The sequence below is a fragment of the Schistocerca gregaria genome, chromosome 1, assembly GCF_023897955.1.
Source record: "Schistocerca gregaria isolate iqSchGreg1 chromosome 1, iqSchGreg1.2, whole genome shotgun sequence".
Lineage (NCBI taxonomy): Eukaryota > Metazoa > Arthropoda > Insecta > Orthoptera > Acrididae > Schistocerca > Schistocerca gregaria.
Window position 1 is genome coordinate 720,601,074 of NC_064920.1, and position 17,555 is coordinate 720,618,628.

Sequence of the window (17,555 nt, forward strand, 5' to 3'; positions counted from 1 at the left end):
TGTGCTGCGTATGTAGATAGTCTTTTGCTATCGTGACAACTAGGTAGCTATCTTGTGTGTCGAAGCACATACCATACTTCGTTGACATAATTATCACAAGCAACAGTTCATAAATAACGACGGTTGCTACTCTTATTCGGCAGAACTGTTGCATGAACGTACGTGGAAAGGTTCTTGAACAGGAACAACTCATATCATTTGACACTGGGAAGTTGCAATTGCGAACTATATTTCCGTTCTGGGTGTTTGTAAATTGTAACGTGTGCATATGGCGAGGTTTTTTTTATGTGATTGTTGCACTTCTCGTGCGATGTAGTAAAAAGTTATTTTGTTTATGGCAGACATCTACTGAATCAGTCATTCTGCATTTGTACTTGGCACTTCGTGACAAAAGCAGATGCTGCCAGTCCACGTCGTTCCAAACAGCTGCCTTTGAGGATGACGTTTTCAGACATTGCGAGGACGAACCGCCCCCCGGAACCCGCTTAAAGGTGCAAGAGTTGGGTACATTTAATGTTAGTGTGTGGAATGTTGTCTGTGAGAAACAGGAATACTCACGACTAGTACATTTTGCTCAAAAGCAGTTACATCGCTGCAAACCTCAACCACAATTCCTTACTAGGAACAATTCGCCAATGAATCTACATTCGCTCGAGAAGACTCTGAAAATTCATAAAACACTCATATTTGGGCAGGCGTAAATCCCCGTGGGCAGTTGGTTGACAAAGTAATCAAAACTGAAACTTCCTGGCAGACTAAAAATGTGTGCCGGAACGAGACTGGAACTCGGGACCTGTGCCTTTCACGGGCAAGTATTCTAACTATCAGCGCACTCTCCACTGCAGAGTGAGAATTTCGTTCTGGTAATCTAAACATGTTCGACTCATTTTGATGGAAATCTTCGTCAGTTATTGTGGATACTATGAGCATTAGTCTGTTACAGCTGTAACCTGAGAGAAAATGTGTGTGTGAATTCTTAAGGGACCAAACTGCTGAGGGACTTAAGCACTACTCAATCTAACTTAAACTAACTTACGCTAAGGACAACACAGACATCCATGCCCGAGGGAGGACTCGAACCTAGGGCGGGAGAGGCCGCGCAATCCGTGATATGGCGCCTCTAACCAAGCGGCCTCACCAAGCGTCTAATAACCTGAGAGGATAACCTTGTCGCACAAATACATAAGGCACCTTAAATACTCAGCACAAAGGCGCACGTTTTTGATCAGTTGTGCCAATCTTTGTATCGCGCCGAGGTGGCCGAGCGGTTCTAGGCGCTACAGTCTGGAACCGCGCGACCGCTAAGGTCGCAGGTCCGAATCCTGCCTCGGGCATGGGTGTGTGTGATGTCCTTATGTTAGATAGGTTTAAGTAGTTCTAAGTCCTAGGGGACTGATGATCTCAGAAGTTAAGTCCCATAGTGCTCAGAGCCATTTGAACCATTTTTTGTATCGCCGATGTAAACTGGTCAGTCATGTTGCAGCTCGGAATTTTGAACCTTTGTTGTAACTGCTTAGTGCTGTTATTTGTAGTTGATTTTTAAAGCAATAAGGAACGCACATTTAACGTTGTTAAACTCGGATATCCGACAGCTCTCATTACGAGCACCGTCCTGCCTCACATACTGACGAGGGGAACACCTCAGACACGGTCTGCTGATTCGGCACATATTTGGCGGGTCACTTGTGAACAAATACTAAAATGAAAGATTCTATTTTGGAAGTCTGCAGAAGGAAGATTAACATTCCTGGACGTCATGGTCAAAAGAAGAGCAGATGACACCCTGGGCCACAGGGTATACGGGAAGAAAACGCACACCGACCTGTATTTGCATGCAGATAGCTGCCACCACCCTTCGCAAAGGAATGGGGTGCTAAAAACACTGGTGCACAGGGCGCGCACCAACTCTGACGCAGAGAGGCTGCCCCATGAGCTGGAACACCTCAAAACTGTACTCCGAAAAAACGGGTACTCTGAATGGTAGATCAGACACGCTCTCCACCCCACCTCTACAATACAGTGTATGGAGACGGAAGAAGTCACGGAGGAAGAGATGGCGCATTGTCGGGGATATGGGACGAAAGTTGAGGAAACATCAAGTAGGAAATGTCTTTTGCCCACCCAATAAAACACAAGTATTATTATGAAGTGTCAAAGACGATCCCGGTTTGCGGGAGGCCAGTATATATCAGTTTCAGTGTTAGTCTGGGAAGACTTATATTGGATAGACAGTGAGCAGCATCGAAGATCGTTGCCGAGAACATCAGAGGCACACTCGACTTAGGTACCCCAACAAATCGGCAATCGCAGAGCACTGTTCGTTCGAAAATCACGAAATAGACTACCAACATACCAGGGTCTTGGTACAGACATCTAAATACTGGGACAGCGTCGTTAGAGAGGCTATCGAAATACGTACCAGGGACGGACTCATCAACCGAGATTGCGGCTATAACCTCAGCAAGGCATGGGAACCAGCATTGAGTCTAATTAGAAAGACGCTCAGTAAAGAAAACGAATGGGCGACCAGTGCGGAAGAGGCAATTACACAGACGCCACCACAGGCGCCGACGCCAGCGTTTCAGCGAACGCCGACGCGCTTCCGCGGACGCCGACCGCGTAGAGAACGCCTCGCAGGGGGAGGGGATTTACGACAGCCGCTCGCCCTCAGGAGCTCAGCACGCGGCACGCACTCCGCTGCTCGACTCGCTGCAGCTCACTTTGTTACCGTCGCTCGCCTGGGCCACAAGCCCATCGCAATGTCCTGTTTCATGTACAGGACGGCTTGTTGCGTTATGTACCTCCAGTCAGCGTCGCTGAAGATCGGGTAGCAGTTTATTAGCTGCAATTCCGCAAGCCGGACGAGTTCCATCCCTTTGATCTTCTGGTTTAAGGGTTCACACTCCCACTGGATGAATAGGGTTTGTGTTGGAGGGGAGGGATATTGGTTTCCGTGAAGGGGTGTGGATTTGCATGGTGAGGATAGCTGCCATCTCGAAGGGAGTCTGCAATCTTGGAGAGTACCTCCAATTCTTGTTGGGGAGCGCCAGGCACTCGAAGTACGGCTCGTGTTCTTCTCCCTCTGTCTCCAAGGGCGTCTCTCCCACCGTCTGCGTATCTGTAGAGGCAGAAGAGGCGTCTGTTTCCAAGGGGGCCGTCTTCTTGCTGTTGGCGGGAGTTCCCGGCTCCATGACCACCTCCCTAGCAGACTGCTTTTCCTCGTCGGCCAGGGAGACGGTCGTTTGCGTTTCCGCGTCTACCCCCCATACTGGGCGGTCAGCGCCGCTTCAGGTGCCAGATGCGAGGTACAGGGTACCCTCAGTTGTGACAACTCGCGACGCATCTCGTCTAGTTCCGCCCTCAGGGCCGCCCTCTCCTCTGCCTTAGCGGATTTGAGCGCGACAATGACGTCATCGCGGAACACGCCGCCGTCTTCTTTGCTGTGGCGCGGTCCGCTTCCCCTGCTTGAGTAGTAGGGCGGGGGGTGTCCACCTTGCCTTCTTGGGCCACTTCATGTGTGGTGAGCCCTTTCTGCCGCTTCCATGAGATCAAGTAGCCGCAGCTGCGTGAGTTTGCGGTATGCGCGCCACCGCAATTTACGCACGGGGCCACGGTGCCTCTTGGTTTGTCATAGCTGCGTGTATCGTGCGGTTTCCCGCACTTCACACACGCTACCGCGCCGTCGCAGGTCCTGACAGTGTGTCCCATCTTCTGACACTTATAGCACTGTAATTGCGCCACGGGCTTCCGCTTCTTCTTCTTGTTGCCGCAACCGTTGCTCCCGACTGCCTTTAGCAGGAGCTCGACGGCGGCAGCAATCTTGCCTCTTCCTCCTTTCCTACGTCCGGACATTGCGATGGGCTTGTGGCCCAGGCGAGCGACGGTAACAAAGTGAGCTGCAGCGAGTCGAGCAGCGGAGTGCGTGCCGCGTGCTGAGCTCCTGAGGGCGAGCGGCTGTCGTAAATCCCCTCCCCCTGCGAGGCGTTCTCTACGCGGTCGGCGTCCGCGGAAGCGCGTCGGCGTTCGCTGAAACGCTGGCGTCGGCGCCTGTGGTGGCGTCTGTGTAATTGCCTCTTCCGCACTGGTCGCCCATTCGTTTTCTTTACTGAGGGTCTTTTTAATTAGACTCAATGCTGGTTCCCATGCCTTGCTGAGGTTGTAGCCGCAATCTCGGTTGATGAGTCCGTCCCTGGTACGAATTTCGATAGCCTCTCTAACGACGCTGTCCCAGTATTTAGATGTCTGTACCAAGACCCTGGTATGTTGGTAGTCTATTTCGTGATTTTCGAACGAACAGTGCTCTGCGATTGCCGATTTGTTGGGGTACCTAAGTCGAGTGTGCCTCTGATGTTCTCGGCAACGATCTTCGATGGTGCTCACTGTCTATCCAGTATAACTCTTCCCACACTAACACTGAAACTGATATATACTGGCCTTCCGCAAACCGGGATCGGCTTTGACACTTCCCAATAATGCTTGTGTTTTATTGGGTGGGTATCAAACAGAACTCGCCGCCAGTGGACCACTCCCTTCTGACCAAAATAGAGTTCGGACAGCCAGGGAACAAGAAGAAGAAAAAGCCGCCAGAAACATCTGGCCGTTAATTCTTTGTTCCAAATAACCCAGAGACCCAACGAGAACCAGAGGAAAAACAACTCAACCAGTCAGGAGCAGAGGAGGAACAACTTCTCACAGAAACTCCTACGACTCGGACCAAGGATAAGGCCCGTCATGTTAGCGTCATCTCAGGAGCTCAGCTCGTGAGCGCACCTGACGTGGCGACATGTCTTATCGCCCAAATATTGTACCCGTTGGACACTATGGACCGACAGTACACCCGTGGACTGTTCGAGCAAGAAATACGCCCGGAGAAACTGAAGAATCACTGTATTTTTCATCATCCCGTATGAGGCCCACAAACGCAAATTTTCCTAGGAATAAGGGAAAGAAACTTTCTGGACTGCCCTTATGTACCCTTAAGGTAAACGTATTGAACGAAAGTGCCACTGGCGTAGTGACCAAGGTATTTGGCTTAGGAGAAGAGAAGCTGTGTTCTATTCCTAAGCGCATTCTTTTTTCCATTTATACATTTTCTCTTACGAAACCAGTAGGAAAATGACGGTTAATAAAGTAAGAAAATCAATAAGGAATAACAAGTTAATTCCTCAAACGACTTGGATTACCGAACAATTAATATTTTAAGCCTCGTTATATGTAAACACTTCCGAGTACGAGTTCTTCGAAGAAGAGCATTCTACGCACTTGATTGCGCAATGGAGAGAAACGATCTCTTATCGCAGTTGCTATACAGGTTGCAGAAAAATTGTACAAAGAAATTTTAACCCTGGATAGATGAAGCCAGTAGGAACCAAAATTACTAATGTTGTGTAGGTCGACAACGCACCATTTTTAAACTACGGAAACTTGGCTTCACGCGCTCCAATTGGCAGCGGGACTGCCCTGTTGCCGGATGCTCTGGACAACGCTTGTCCGCGAAAGCTTTGCCTGCCGGAGATCGCGATGTATCCAAGGCGGCCCGCATCCTCGGTGCTAGCGCGCCAGCCTTCCACTCTGGGGGCGATTCCGATACATCCATTGTAGTTTCATGATAAGACGTACTGGGAACAAACCCATCAACAGCTGTTACATCGCGTACAGAAAGTCTTTCACAAATTGTGTCGGCCCTAAAAAGGCCCTTTTAGTAGCTAGGACATTTTTACATAAATCAGGTGCTCAAATTGGCGATCGGTGCTCGAACTGGCGACCCTCTGACGCGACACAAGCTTGGTAACGTCGAACGGAGTTTTGCCCAACTCTGATGTGATTGGCGGCATGTTGAATGCGATCCATTAATTCTTCTTCGTTTCTAGTTGGTTCGCATCCGGATGGGTGAACAAGAACCTTGAAGAATCCCCGCAGGAAAAAGTCCAGTGGCGTGAGGTCTGGTGATCGCGAGGGCCATGTTCTAACGAGCACCTCTGCCAATTACCCAACCGTCTTAGAGTTCACTTAACCCTTTCCGTCACGAATTATTTTCTTCCTGAAAAAAATCATGACTTTGCTGTCCTGTTCTTCGAATTAAATTACGATTTTTCAGATATATAAAATATTCCGAAGTGACCCCCCCCCCCTCCAAGGTGGGATACAACTTGTCCCCAAATGAGGACATTGTATTCAAGAGGGTGCAGTATACGTCGAAAAGAAAGTATTTTATTTTGTTTCACCTAAGTACATAAATTACGCAAAGGTTACTTAATGATTATATAGAGAAACTATGGCTTTACACTTGTGAAGTATGATAATCAAAGAACCATTTTTTTTTCTATCCAGACATCAGTGAATGTTACATTTTACAAAATAAAATTTGGTTTTGCCTTTGCAACCAGGTTTCTTGCACCTGTCGAACGATGTTTTATCGCTGACCACTGGAAGATGCCCAACGTTTTCCAAACGAACATCAGCTTCTGGACGAACTTCCGCATTGGCTGCTTTTAAAGTACATGGAAAGGGCGCTGGGCTATCACTAGTGGGACGCCTCCTTTTCCTGGCAGGTGGCTTATCTACTTTCGTGAGTACTTTCGCCACACTTGCCGTAAGGTGAAGCAAATCAAGAGTTTTATTTGCAGGATACCTCATTCTGATGGTAAGGAGATCTCCAGAACCTATAATAAAAATACTATTACAAAAAGAGAAACTAAAAAAAACGCACACCTGCGTAACCCAGATGAAAATGTCGCTAAATTCATTTTATGCCTATTTTGAGGTGGGCACACGGCCGTATCGTTTTTTTCAGCTCTTACGTGATGGAATATGTTTCAGGTTGCAAAACGGGCTATAAACCGTCCAAAATGGATGTCGAAAATCGTGTTCAGTTTCAAGATCAACTATCTGCATGTTGTCTTCTGGTGCAAAGCCCGCTAAATGCCCAAAGGCGTGGCTGCTGCCGTGCCATGTTCGGATGCAAAGCACGTGAGCAGACATCAGACTTACCAATCTGGACATTTAAATCTAACTTCTGGCTGATACGATTAGAATGGATATTTTCCTTATTCAGCTCTAGGTTAAATGCGCTGTTACGTGCGGGCGCCCCATCATGCGTAACCATATGTCCAGATGAAAATCTCCCAGTAGGCCGGGTATAGTTTCTTGCAAAAAGTGAAGGTAATTTGGCCTGGTAAGTCGAGGGGTAGACGGACCGGCTCAATCAGATGGTAACCCACAATGCCTGCCCAAATGTTGAGCGAAAATCGTTCCTGGTGTCCGTGGACGCACGTGACGTGAGGATTTCCCCTTGCCTAGTGATGAACGTTTCTAGAGTGGTAAAGAACATCCCGATGGAAGGTGCACTCATCGGTAAACAACACAATGACGGGGAAGTTGGGATCTCGTGCAACACGTCACAGAAACCACCGGCAAAACCATAGCCTGTGTTCATAATCTGCCACAGGATTTAGTTCTTGGACAGGGTGGAAACTAATTGGATGCTGGCTGTCATCCCTCAAAACCTCTCAGACTAAAAGATGAGTGACTCGCTCGAGTACTTGTAGGTGCTTCCTCGAAGCACTCGAGAACAGTCTCTTCAAATGAAGCACCCCGTCGTGCTCGACGTCTTCCAGCATCACCATGATATCCCGCTAACGAGGCTGTTTCGCCAAGTCGCCGGTAAATTGCTGTTAACGTTTACGAGTGTGGGTGGCCTCCTGCTGGGTGCCGTTCTTCATACAACCGTCGAACTTCATGAACATTACCGTCGGCTAGTCCATAAACAAAAACCATATCTCTTTCTTCTAACGAATACCGTACCGCTATGCTTACAGTATCACTAAATCACAGGTGACGTGTGTGTGCTCCGAAGCGAAGCTTACGTAAGAATGCCTCTGACGTGAGGTGCACACAAACAGCAAGACCTATTCGACACGTGTGCGTGTCAAGTTGGGGCAGTGACGGGGCGATGGACGTTTGTATGTGTGAACAGACAACCATAGCGCTTCCCGTCAACCGACGAACGCCAACAGGGCAATCCCATGGCCAATCGTAGCGCGTGGCGCCGTTTCCATAGTTTAAAAATGTAGCGTTATCGACATACACTCCTGGAAATTGAAATAAGAACACCCTGAATTCATTGTCCCAGGAAGGGGACACTTTATTGACACATTCCTGGGGTCAGATACATCACATGATCACACTGACAGAACCACAGGCACATAGACACAGGCAACAGAGCATGCACAATGTCGGCACTAGTACAGTGTATATCCACCTTTCGCAGCAATGCAGGCTGCTATTCTCCCATGGAGACGATCGTAGAGATGCTGGATGTAGTCCTGTGGAACGGCTTGCCATACCATTTCCACCTGGCGCCTCAGTTTGACTAGCGTTCGTGCTGGACGTGCAGACCGCGTGAGATGACGCTTCATCCAGTCCCAAACATGCTCAATGGGGAACAGATCCGGAGATCTTGCTGGCCAGGGTAGTTGACTTACACCTTCTAGAGCACGTTGGGTGGCACGAGATACATGGGGACGTGCATTGTCCTGTTGGAACAGCAAGTTCCCTTGCCGGTCTAGGAATGGTAGAACGATGGGTTCGATGACGGTTTGGATGTACCGTGCACTATTCAGTGTCCCCTCGACGATCACCAGAGGTGTACGGCCAGTGTAGGAGATCGCTCCCCACACCATGATGCCGGGTGTTGGCCCTGTGTGCCTCGGTCGTAAGCAGTCCTGATTGTGGCGCTCACCTGCACGGCGCCAAACACGCATACGACCATCATTGGCACCAAGGCAGAAGCGACTCTCATCGCTGAAGACGACACGTCTCCATTCGTCCCTCCATTCACGCCTGTCGCGACACCACTGGAGGCGGGCTGCACGATGTTGGGGCGTGAGCGGAAGACGGCCTAACGGTGTGCGGGACCGTAGCCCAGCTTCATGGAGACGGTTGCGAATGGTCCTCGCCGATACCACAGGAGCAACAGTGTCCCTAATTTGCTGGGAAGTGTCGGTGCGGTCCCCTACGGCACAGCGTAGGATCCTACGGTTTTGGCGTGCATCCGTGCGTCGCTGCGGTCCGGTCCCAGGTCGACGGGCACGTGCACCTTCCGCCGACCACTGGCGACAACATCGATGTACTGTGGAGACCTCACGCCCCACGTGTTGAGCAATTCGGCGGTACGTCCACCCGGCCTCCCGCATGCCCACTATACGCCCTCGCTCAAAGTCCGTCAACTGCACATACGGTTCACGTCCACGCTTTCGCGGCTTGCTACCAGTGTTAAAGACTGCGATGTAGCTCCGTATGCCACGGCAAACTGGCTGACACTGACGGCGGCGGTGCACAAATGCTGCGCAGCTAGCGCCATTCGACGGCCAACACCGCGGTTCCTGGTGTGTCCGCTGTGCCGTGCGTGTGATCACCGCTTATACAGCCGTCTCGCAGTGTCCGGAGCAAGTATGGTGGGTCTGACACACCGGTGTCAATGTGTTCTTTTTTCCATTTCCAGGAGTGTACATAACATTAGTAATTTTGGTTCCTACTGGCATAAGCAACCCAGGGCTAAAATTTTGTGTCACAATATTTCTCCACCCCGCATACATAAAACAACGCATTTGTACAGGGCACAATATTCCTACACAGCGTCAGGAAAAATGTAGCCTAAGGTCCTCCTGTGCTTATAGGGACCAGTAGATAGCTTAGTCCTCGAGGTATAGAAGAGATCAATCGTTGAACCAACTCATTACAAAAACGGTAAGCTGACTAATTAAATTTACGAAAAACCAATACGTTGATGATAACAAGTTTTGTCTGATATTGGATTTCTGGTATGGAGAAACTAATACTATTGTAAACAAGGAAACTGGCAGCATCAGTCGTAAAAGTTTTGACATCATTTATTATCGCAAATCTATTTCAGTGATTGTGTGACAGTCTGCAATGAAAATATTAAACTGTAGGAAATTCATGTAAGAAAAGTACATATTAAAATTTGATCATAACGTCAGTACGGAAGAAATTAAGCAGTTAATGAACCGCCGCCTGGTGTGGCCAGGTTCGAATCCTGCCTCGGGCATGGATGTGTGTGATGTCCTTAGGTTAGTTAGGTTTAATTAGTTCTAAGTTCTAGGCGACTGATGACCTCAGAAATTAAGTCGCATAGTGCTCAGAGCCATTTGAACCATTTGAACCAGTTAACGAACAAACTTTAAACTGGACATATACTAGCTCATACTAATATCCCGGTCGTTGAGCACATGGTTCCCAGTGGTTTCTAACCTCATAGTAATACTGTTACGTATGATTGCATATTTATAGATGGTGAGGGTCAACCGACTTGCGTGATAGAAGTAATGACGCCATACTGCACACACCTGTGCCAGAAATGTGACGTTTATTTTATCGCCAAGTTAAAAGCTTTATTTCGCGGCTTCAGAATTGTAATCTGCTTCTGAAAACCCAGCGGGCGTTTCACGACCGCGTGGACGCAATTACGATTCGCAGTATAATTCATCATTGCCTTTCAGTACCGATTTTTCAAACAACGTTATCGTATATGTGGTACGCATCAAAGTTAACTCTCGAAAAATAAATATTTAAAATGTAGACCAAGTCCGTTTTCTGCCATATCTCCGAAAGGAACGATCTAATTGCGCGAAGATTGCGTTTGTCAGATGTTCTTGGCGTCGCAAGTACATGTGCTTCCAATGTTTATATGACAAGTTTCATCTATCTAGTTTCCCGAAAGAAATGGATGGCGTGTAAGAGTGAAAGTGTCATTGTAAAGCGACGAGGATTAAATTTTTACTTCTTTACTAATCCAAGTCGTTTAAGAAATTTGTTTGCTTAGCTTGTTATTATTTCTTTATAGATTAACCTACCTTGTTAACCGTCGAAGTCTTACTAATTTCGGCACGGGAAAAAATACAAAAGAAGAGAAAAGAAATGAATGCACTTGCTAATCGAACGTAGGTTCTCTGCTCCTCAGCCAAATGCGTTAGTCTTTGTGGCAGCGGCGTTCTCGTTCTACGGCATTTACCTTACAGGTACATAAGCGGCAGTCAAAAAAGTTTATTTCTCGATTTATGGGAAAATAAGTGTTCAAGGATTCCATATATATCAAGAGAAATACTCAGATTTCAGTTATCTATCTATCCCGTCAATGTTGAGTCGATTGTGCATGATGAACTTTAGGAGTGGTTTTCTCAAAAACAGAGGGGGTATTGAGCCAAAATGTCTTAGATTCTTTCAGTTTATATTGTGCACAAACGACCTGCCAATTACCAGCTGAATCGGTTGGCCATGTCTGAACTGTTATCCTTGTAGTTATTCAGCAGTCCCATCCGCTTTGACTGATGGTCAGCAGGTTGCATAACTTGTTTCATCATAAGGCTTGGGCACTGCACTGTGCTTGGACGTGCCGATTCCTTAACAAGTGGAAATCAGTGGACGCTACGCCAATGGAGCAATGTGACTGATATGCAATTCATCAATGTTGTGCAGCCCTACAGACAAACCTGTCTGCCAGCTCGCGAATGTCGAGGAAGAAGTCTCGCGCATCCGCTCTTCAAGAGTGCCTAGGACGAAGTGCTTTTGTATTCGTTATCGTCCTCTGACTAACACGGACAGCGTATGTTTGTGCCATACAGTCAGGGGCCAGACCTCCTCCCACGCTGTTATAGCTTTTAATGTCATTTTATGTTAACGGCAGCTCTGAAAAAGTTGAAAGTATGGAAAAAAAGACGTTAATAAGTGGAGCGTGCTGGTGGAGTTGCTCACTAAAAATAACACTTCCTTCACAACACATTTTTACTTTTCAAGCAGCTCTAACTGCTTGTTCATAGTTTCGACTGTTACAAGTAAGGTTACTTACGCCCTCCTGGTTAACCGTGCGGTCTAACGCACAGCTTTCCGGGCGGGAAGGAGCGCCTGGTCCCCGGCACGGATCCGCCCGGCGGGCTTCCGTCCAGGTCCGCTGGGCGGGCCAGTCTGTGGATGGTTTTTAGGCGGTTTTCTATCTACCTCGGCGAGTGCGGGCTGCTTCCCCTTATTCCGCCTCACCTATACTATGTCGGCGATTGCTGTTCAAACAAGTTCTCCACGTACGCGTACACCAACATCACTCTTTCACGCAAGCATAGGGGCTACGCTCATCCGCCGGGGGCCGAACCGCACAATGACCCTGACTTCGGTGTGGGGCGGCGGAGGGGTGAAGTGGACTGCGGTCGTCGTCGTGGGGTTGAGGACCATTGCGGCTGCTGCGGGGGTAGAACCTCTCCGTCGTTTCTAGGTCCCCAGTTAACATACAATACAATACAATACACGGTTACTTACAATTTCAATTATCTTCAGAAAATACAAAGTTTTGAAAACGTGGTTTTGTTACATGTTTATTCGTAATAACATTTACTGAATACTTTAGCATTTAGAGGGAATAAAACATCAAACATGTAATGCACAACAAGAAAATATTGAATTGCTAAGGATATAAACAAACAGATTTCTTTAAAATTTCACTACGTGACAGTTGGTGTGTACACAGGTTAGCAGTATTCAATTAATCAATGGAACAAATCAGAGCGCTATTGTCTACCTTTTAAGTACTATGAAATTCCAGATTAGATTTTAAACAACATCCGTTCTCTGGCAAAAACGTAAATGCTGTGGTATAAAAATTGAATCCTACAATCCGGCCTAAAAGTGACCAGATAATAATTACAAAATTATTCGAACAACTGCTCTGAAAGTGACCAGCTAATTACAAAATAATTCCAACAACAGCTCTTGAACGTGAACAATAAATGAACTCAGAAGCGCAGTATTCTTTTAAGCACAAACATTACCCACAGAGACATAGATTATAATCGGCACAGTACAGTTGATTTCAACATCTGTCGTTGCTCCAACGAAGATTGATTAATTCACCTATAATCCTAAAATTATTCAAGGTAGGTCAATGACAAATAAGACACGTGCCTTGACGTTGACAGCTGCGACAGGTGTGGCACAAGTACTTGTCTACATAAGGTTGCTTGCATCTCGGTACCACACAGCCACGCAATAACGGCAGACGCAGAACGCGCCGTATCGCCCTATACTGCCGCTTTCAGCCAGCTTGGTTAAGGAAACAAACGACCGCCTCTTTCTGGTGCATTGCACCAACGCTGTGGATAGCTCGACCGTGTTCCTGTTCATTTCATCGATACTACTACCGTATACCAGTACAATTTAAATTTACAGCTGTTTTCATCTACATCTACATCTACATCCGTACTCCGCAAGCCACCTGACGGTGTGTGGCGGAGGGTACCCTGAGTACCTCTATCAGTTCTCCCTTCTATTCCAGTCTCGTATTGTACGTGGAAAGAAGGATTGTCGGTATGCTTCTGTGTGGGCTCTAATCTCTCTGATTTTATCCTCATGGTCTCTTCGCGAGATATACGTAGGAGGGAGCAATATACTGCTTGACTCTTCGGTGAAGGTATGTTCTCGAAACTTTAACAAAAGCCCGTACCGATCTACTGAGCGTCTCTCCTGCAGAGTCTTCCACTGTAGTTTATCTATCATCTCCGTAACGCTTTCGCAATTACTAAATGATCCTGTAACGAAGCGCGCTGCTCTCCGTTGGATCTTCTCTATCTCTTCTATCAACCCTACCTGGTGCGGATCCCACACTGCTGAGCAGTATTCAAGCATTGGGCGAACAAGCGTACTGTAACCTACTTCCTTTGTTGTCGGATTGCATTTCCTTAGGATTCTTCCAATGAAGCATTGGGCGAACAAGCGTACTGTAACCTACTTCCTTTGTTGTCGGATTGCATTTCCTTAGGATTCTTCCAATGAATCTCAGTCTGGCATCTGCTTTACCGACGATCAACTTTATATGATCATTCCATTTTAAATCACTCCTAATGCGTACACCCAGATAATTTATGGAATTAACTGCTTCCAGTTGCTGATCTGCTATTTTGTAGCTAAATGATAAGGGACCTATCTTTCTATGTATTCGCAGCACATTACACTTCGCTACATTGAGATTCAATTGCCATTCCGTGCACCTTGCGTCAATTCGCTGCAGATCCTCCTGCATTTCAGTACAATTTTCCATTGTTGCAACCTCTCGATACACCACAGCATCATCTGCAAAAAGCCTCAGTGAACTTCCGATGTCATCCACCAGGTCATTTATGTATATTGTGAATAGCAACGGTCCTATGACACTCCCCTGCGGCACACCTGAAATCACTCTTAGTTCGGAAGACTTCTCTCCATTGAGAATGACGTGCTGCGTTTTGTTATCTAGGAACTCCTCAATCCAATCACACAATTGATCTGATAGTCCGTATGCTCTTACTTTGTTCATTAAACGACTGTGGGGAACTGTGTCAAACGCCTTGCGGAAGTCAAGAAACACGGCATCTACCTGTGAACCCGTGTCTAAGGCCCTCTGAGTCTCGTGGACGAATAGCGCGAGCTGGGTTTCACACGATCGTCTTTTTCGAAACTCATGCTGATTCCTACAGAGTAGATTTCTAGTCTCCAGAAAAGACATTATACTCGAACATAATACGTGTTCCAAAATTCTACAACTGATCGACTTTAGAGATATAGGTCTATAGTTCTGCACATGTGTTCGACGTCCCTTCTTGAGAACGGGGATGACCTGTGCCCTTTTCCAATCCTTTGGAACGCTTCGCTGTTCTAGAGACCTACAGTACACCGCTGCAAGAAGGGGGGCAAGTTCCTTCGCGTACTCTGTGTAAAATCGAACTGGTATCCCATCAGGACCAGCGGCCTTTCCTCTTTAGAGCGATTTTAATTGTTTCTCTATCCCTCTGTCGTCTACTTCGATATCTACCATTTTGTCAACTGTGCGACAATCTAGAGAAGGAAGCACAGTGCAGTCTTCCTCTGTGAAACAGCTTTGGAAGAAGACATTTAGTATTTCGGCCTTTAGTCTGTCATCCTCTGTTTCAGTACCATTTTGGTCACAGAGTGTCTGGACATTTTGTTTTGATCCACCTACCGCTTTGACATAGGACCAAAATTTCTTAGGATTTTCTGCCAAGTCAGTACATAGAACTTTACTTTCGAATTCATTGAAAGCCTCACGCATAGCCCTCCTCACACTACATTTCGCTTCGCGTAATTTTTGTTTGTCTGCAAGGCTTTGGCTATGTTTATGTTTGCTGTGAAGTTCCCTTTGCTTCCGCAGCAGTTTTCTAACTCGGTTGTTGCACCACGGTGGCTCTTTCCCATCTCTTACGATCTTGCTTGGCACATACTCATCTAACGCATATTGTACCATGGTTTTGAACTTTGTCCGCTGATCCTCAACACCATCTGCACTTGAGACAAAACTTTTCTGTTGAGCCGTCAGGTACTCTGTAATCTGCTTTTTGTCACTTTTGCTAAACAGAAAAATCTTCCTACCTTTTTTAATATTTCTATTTACGTCTGAAATCATCGATGCAGTAACCGCTTTATGATCGCTGATTCCCTGTTCTGCATTAACTGATTCAAATAGTTCGGGTCTGTTTGTCACCAGAAGGTCTAATATATTATCGCCACGAGTCGGTTTTCTGTTTAACTGCTCAAGGTAGTTTTCAGATAAAGCACTTAAAAACATTTCACTGGATTCTTTGTCCCTGCCACCCGTTATGAACGTTTGAGTCTCCCAGTCTATATCCGGCAAATTAAAATCTCCACCCAGAACTATAACATGGGGAAATCTACTCGAAATATTTTCCAAATTATTCTTCAGGTGCTGAGCCACAACAGCTGCTGAGCCCGGGGGCCTATAGAGACATCCAATTACCATGTCTGAGCCTGCTTTAACCGTGACCTTCACCCAAATCATTTCACAATTCCTCGCACTCTGTTTCTGGCGCTGCGAACTTCCAGCCAGCTAGGGAAGACCAGACGGGCCACAACCACCCAAAACCTCTCCTTACGTACATGAAAGCAGCAGGTACCGCAGGGGGGTACCGCCAGCCTACAACGCCCCACTCACTGGCTCCACGTTACTGCTGGTAATCTTCCTGAGCATTGGAGATTTCCCGTCCCGTGTGTTGCTCACGGTAATGGTAGAATTCCTTTGCCCACAATGTGCACGGTCATGAATCTCCAGTCACTATGTCCCGACCACAGAGGCAACCCAGCGACCGCGTAATGGAAAAGAAGCCGAGCAGTGCCCAAGCACGGGCGGCATCTGTAATCGCAGAAAGCTGGTGTTCGATAAGGCGATCTGTGCATGACCTGCTGAAGATGTGTGACAGAAGACGTGTGACAGCCAGTTGGGACACACACACACAGAATGCAGGCATATGTAATCGCAGAAAGCTGGTGTTCGATAAGGCGATCTGTGCATGACCTGCTGAAGATGTGTGACAGAAGACGTGTGACAGCCAGTTGGGACACACACACACAGCATGCAGGCATCTGTAATCGCAGAAAGCTGGTGTTCGATAAGGCGATCTGTGCATGACCTGCTGAAGATGTGTGACAGAAGACGTGTGACAGCCAGTTGGGACACACACACACACAGCATGCAGGCATCTGTAATCGCAGAAAGCTGGTGTTCGATAAGGCGATCTGTGCATGACCTGCTGAAGATGTGTGACAGAAGACGTGTGACAGCCAGTTGGGACACACACACACAGCATGCAGGCATCTGTAATCGCAGAAAGCTGGTGTTCGATAAGGCGATCTGTGCATGACATGCTGAAGATGTGTGACAGAAGACGTGTGACAGCCAGTTGGGACACACACACACAGCATGCAGGCATCTGTAATCGCAGAAAGCTGGTGTTCGATAAGGCGATCTGTGCATGACCTGCTGAAGATGTGTGACAGAAGACGTGTGACAGCCAGTTGGGACACACACACACACAGCATGCAGGCATCTATAATCGCAGAAAGCTGGTGTTCGATAAGGCGATCTGTGCATGACCTGCTGAAGATGTGTGACAGAAGACGTGTGACAGCCAGTTGGGACACACACACACAGCATGCAGGCATCTGTAATCGCAGAAAGCTGGTGTTCGATAAGGCGATCTGTGCATGACCTGATGAAGATGTGTGACAGAAGACGTGTGACAGCCAGTTGGGACACACACACACAGAATGCAGGCATCTGTAATCGCAGAAAGCTGGTGTTCGATAAGGCGATCTGTGCATGACCTGCTGAAGATGTGTGACAGAAGACGTGTGACAGCCAGTTGGGACACACACACACAGCATGCAGGCATCTGTAATCGCAGAAAGCTGGTGTTCGATAAGGCGATCTGTGCATGACCTGCTGAAGATGTGTGACAGAAGACGTGTGACAGCCAGTTGGGACACACACACACAGAATGCAGGCATCTGTAATCGCAGAAAGCTGGTGTTCGATAAGGCGATCTGTGCATGACCTGCTGAAGATGTGTGACAGAAGACGTGTGACACCCAGTTGGGACACACACACACAGCATGCAGGCATCTGTAATCGCAGAAAGCTGGTGTTCGATAAGGCGATCTGTGCATGACCTGCTGAAGATGTGTGACAGAAGACGTGTGACAGC